Below are 5,509 nucleotides of genomic sequence, written 5' to 3'. Positions count from 1 at the left end.
ACCAAACCGAGTCTATAGCTGATATATTGATGTATAAATCATGTATGTAAGGTATTTGGGGGCTACGGAAAGTTGATTTCAACATAAAAACGGACATGGCTATATCGACTTCGCAATCTATAACGATCCAACATATATATTAGGGTGAGTCAATTTGTTCGAGTGATAAAAAACGCGTATAGCAAAATCGGAATCTACACGAAATTCCTAGAAAATTACCAAAAGAAAGAATGGGTCTAAAATTAAAACCTAGCTCCCGACGAGTGGCATAAATACTTAAGATTTGTTTTTAAAAATTTCTTAACTCTGTATTTTGAAGTCTCACAGCTTTAGCTAGGTTTTGATTTTACACTCATAGTTTCTTGGGGAATTTTTCGTAGGAATGATAAACTTATACCCTTGCCATTCATGGGTCAAAAATATATAAAAATGTTAATTTCGGAATTTTATTTAGTCGTAATCGAATAATTTTGCAATATTTATAGTCTAATTTTGAACAGTATTTTTGACTTCTCCCTAAAAATAAATTTCCTGCATTTACAGGTTGTCTGGGAAGAAGTTTAAATGTAAATATGCAGGAAATTTATTTTTAGGAGAAGTCAAAAATACTGTTCAAAATTAGACTATAAATATTGCAAAATTATTCGATTACGACTAAATTAAATTCCGAAATAATTTTTTAGTAATACGTATTAACTTTTTTATAAATTTTTGCAAAATGTAACCATTTAAAGCATAAATTTACTTTTGTACCCACCATCAAAAACGTTTGTAACATATCTAAATAAATTTAGAAATAATTTGTTTAAAGTATGCTTTAGTTTATAATAATTTAATAGTTTATGGCCCAAAACACTTAATTCCTTTAGCTTTTTCTTACTAACTATATTGACCTACCTAAACGGTGTTAAGAATCATTCCTAGGAAGTTCATATGTTCTAGAAAGTTGTTTATTGAGATCTTAGGTACTTTTTTGTAGTTGATTGTTTCCTTGAATTTTGAACGGTTTGTTACCATGGACCTGAACAGGGGAAAAAAGGTAAAAAAAATCTAATTTTTTAAAGTTTTTTGCGATTTTGTTCTTGAAGATGAAGTTTTTTTTTAAATGTTCACAATTTTTGTTCTTTATGCCAATGGCTACAACTTTGCCTCAGAGAGTAAATCAAAATTCCGAACTGTTTGCAAGATATGTGCCGGAGAAAATGATCACTTTTTTTTGCAAAAATGACACCGAGGCCACAAATCTTTGGGGGCCCATAAAAAAAGTGCATGACTTTGGGCAAAACTGGGAGACAGGGGTCTTTTTTGTTGGTCTTTTATCACGTAGTGCTGTCCGTATATGGTTATATTTCCATGACTCAAAAAATTACACACAGTGTTATCAGAGCCACCCTAGTGTACAAATGGTTCACTCAAATGTAAACCTAGCAGGGAAATGTTAAATATTTTTATTTCAATTCACATCTGTTATTTTATTATATATTTTAATATTTTTTTTAGAAATTACTTTTGTGTATTTTTAATTATGTATTTAAAATTAAATCGGTTATTTTGGCATTATCAAAAAAAAGTATTTAAAATTAAGTAACTGCTAATGTAGAAAAGAAAATTATTTATTTGTTTAGCTTAAAGAAAAAAATCCAAAGTATAATATTGCACATTTATACTAGACTATTTTCAAACAAACTGCATACAATTTTATAAGAAAATGTGCCTTAAGTTATTATTCTTTATTATACAGAAATGCTTTAGTTTAGCTAATTGTATATTCGTTTTATAATTTGAGTTCACTCTACTCCACTACAAATCATTAATATTCACCAAGTAACATCTGTCAACCACTCTATCTATACAATGTATTTCTACTGGCATTCATTATATTTCCCTCACCCGTTTCCCTCAACAAATAGAAACAATAGAGAAATGTAGAAAATCCTTATTATGTTGCCTGCATAACTCAAGTATTTGCAACATGTTTCCCAGTCTTAAGTATTGTGAGAGCATGACTTAATCTAATATTAAATAGTATTAGTTGTAGTTGCAGTTGGTTGTGCTACATTGTCTATGCTAGACAAGGCTTAAATATAAAGTTTCATTAAGATTTGTGTTCAACAACAACTTTGTTGCCGGCCAACTTGGTGAATATTTGCGTCTACTATTTAGCACTTGGCTTATTTACTTACACTTTATGGCAATGAATGATAATATGGTTGATGTGATGGTAGCGATAATGAAGATACTGAAGATGTACGAGTATTGCAAGATAATGAACCTGATAATGTTAAATGGCCATAATGATAATGTTAATTTTTGTATGAATTAGTTTAAACAAGCTTTAAACATAAAGAAAAATAAAATAATTGTGGACTCTATCATACAAATTTAATATTTATAATCGAATATATGAAGAATTATTACTGTGAGAGTCTTAAAACTTCATGCAAATTGCTTAGTTAATTTGTGTTTCAACACTAGGGCTATAACTTTTTTAATTTTTTTTGGAAATATCAAAATGGCCCTAGCATAGTCGAATAGACCATTGAAAGTTATTTCAAACAAGTAAGAGAGCTATATTCGGCTGTGCCGAATCTTATAAACCCTTCACCAAATTATACTGCAAAATACAAATTTTTATTTTAGGTAAACAAAATTTATTTTTTATTTTTTTACAAAAATTTTTTTTCGAATTGTTGCTTTAAATTTTAAATTTTTTTTTAAATTTTAAAAAAAGATTTTTGTTTTTTAAATTTTGATTTTGACCCATTTAGGTCCAACTTACTATGGTCTTATATACGTCGTTCCAAAGGTCTTTGAAATATCTATCATTAGATAACCATATTAATGACTTAGTAATCCAGATATAGGTCAAAAATCGAGGTTGTCCTGCTTTTTTCCTCATATCTCAGCCATTTGTGTACCTATTTTGCTGATTTTAAATAGAAAACTTCTCGAAAGCATGTCTGACAGAATTATTGAAGATTTGGATCCCGAAGATATCTGGGGTCTTCAGAAAATTGATTTCAACAGACAGGCGGACAAACCGACAGACATGGCTTAATCGACTCCGCTATCAATAAGGATCAAGAATATACATACTTTATAGGGTCGGAAAATTATATTGTGGAAATTACAAACTTATATACATCTACCCTTCTCACGAAGGTTAAGGGTATAAAAATGGTATTATGTACTTTTTCGCGGTTGTCAAAAAAGTTCACCGACAAAACGCGGTAAAGTTTGAAGATAATTATTTTTTTATCCCAAAAACGCAAATAGTTTTTTTTTTATAAATATATCAACCTGGCTCGAATCTATATTTCTATTGCGGTAACGGGAAAGAATCCTCTGTTTTACTATAAAAAAATATAAAAAATTGAGAAAATTTTGACTTTAAAAAATCGTTTTTGTGGGTGAGATTTTTACTCCAAAATGACCCGAATAAAATGTTATCGTAAATAACACAACTTTTGCCATCGCATGGTGCTAGGGCCAAAATTTGGTTATAGCCCTATTCCACACTTATTTACATTTCAACGACATACAATAATATCAAAAAAACTAATGCGGAGTATTGAGTATCAAACTATTAAAATTCTTCATATATTTAATAACATATAATTACTTTATATGGGAGAGGCCACGCCCACTGTCCCATTTTTAATCTCAACAACGGAGACTGGAAACGATGTTAAAGAAGTTTGAAAACTCTGGCTAAAACAGTATTCGGTAATGAATATTAGCTTTGTATGGGGCGGAACATAACCCTTCATACAATACCGCCCTCCCATTTTGATCTTAACTACCTACAAGGGTAATAAGATAACTCCCGCAATATTTTGCAAATCTCAAAATTTCAAATATTATAAACTCACTCACGACTGCAACCGCAGCCACTATTTATACACAGCGCCATCTGCCTTCGAGTAGCTTCTACAAGGAACTGAACGGACAAAACTGGAGTATTCGAATTCTAGAGTTTTCAATGTTATTATTAACATTGTTGATAAGTAGAAGCTTCTACTGATGAACATGTTTCTACACATGATAAATGTTTCAAGCAGCCGTTGCAGACGTTAAATCGCCGTTAATACAAATTCGTAACAATATATTCTAGTTAAGTTGCATTAAATTAATTTACATTTACAATGTATTTGTGTGTTCTTCTTATTATTACTAATAATAACGGTTCAATAAATAAAAATGCAATATTGGAAACATGATGAAAATTTAAAATATAACAAGCTTTTCACCCAAAAATTAATACTTTCATGCAAGTTTCACACTTTGTCTATTGTTTTAGTACAAAGACTCATATTTAAAACTCCATTGTTTTATAGCTGCAGTTAAGGATTTATTCATACACATAACAATATTGTTATACTTACGTACGCACTACTTACTCAATTTTTAGACCAACTATGCATTCATTTATCTTTCAATACTAATTTCTGTTACTCATTGTTGTTTTTTTTCAATAATGAAAAATGTTTTTGTTATCGTAACCTTTTTACAAATTTTCATTGCTCCCACTCTCTCTATGAACTCACCTTAAAAACAAGTACCTAATAATATTGTTTCCTATTATACTGTTTTGTTATGGTGGTTACTATGCACCAGTGTATTTACTGTCCTGCATACAAAATAGTCCAAGCCCATTAAGCTGTTTGTTGTAATGAAGCATACAAGTGTAGAAAATATTTTCCGTTGTTGCACTTTTACAATCGACACTCTGGAATATTTACAACAATAGCTGGATATCGTTAGCTGAAATATAAAAAACCTATACTAGCATTTGAATTACAGGAGTGTTAAAAAAAATTTTAAAATCAAACATAATGTTACGTTTTTACCTTTTAAAAACGATGGTTTATTTCCTTTAAATTAACCGTATTCCTTTCATTGCAAATAAAAGCTATCAGTTTAACAATTGCAACAAGTCTTTATTTATTTAAATTTACACAATAATTTAAATAGTCACTCTATTTTAAAACACAATAGTAATACAGTCGATGTTAAGACTAACAGGGCCTACAATTCACAGACTAACTGCAACTCGCTGTTACTATTGTACTATATGCACAGTGCCATCTTCTAGTGGCTTCATGAATTATAGTGCAACACGAAAAAAAATAACCATATACGGTCACCATTACCGACCCGTGTCTCCCAGTTTTGCCCAAAGTCATGCACTTTTTTGTATGGGCCTCCAAAAATTTGTTCCCCTGTTGAGTTCCATAGGTAGTAAACCGTTCAAAATTCAAGGAGACAATCAACTACAAAAATGTACCTAAGATCTCAATAAACAACTTTCTAGAACATATGAACTTCCTAAGAATGATTCTTAATACCGTTTAGGTAGGTCAATATAAGTTAGTATGAAAAAACTAAAGGAATTAAGTGTTTTGGGCCATAAACTATTAAATTATTATAAACTAAAGCATACTTTAAGGCAGCCTAAAAAAAATTATTTCGATTTTTTTTAAAGTTTTTTGCGATTTTGATCTTGAAG

Source organism: Calliphora vicina, chromosome 4, assembly GCF_958450345.1.
Source record: "Calliphora vicina chromosome 4, idCalVici1.1, whole genome shotgun sequence".
In the NCBI taxonomy this organism is placed as follows: Eukaryota; Metazoa; Arthropoda; class Insecta; order Diptera; family Calliphoridae; genus Calliphora; species Calliphora vicina.
The sequence above is the reverse complement of the archived record's forward strand: the minus strand, read 5'-3'. Positions refer to the sequence as shown.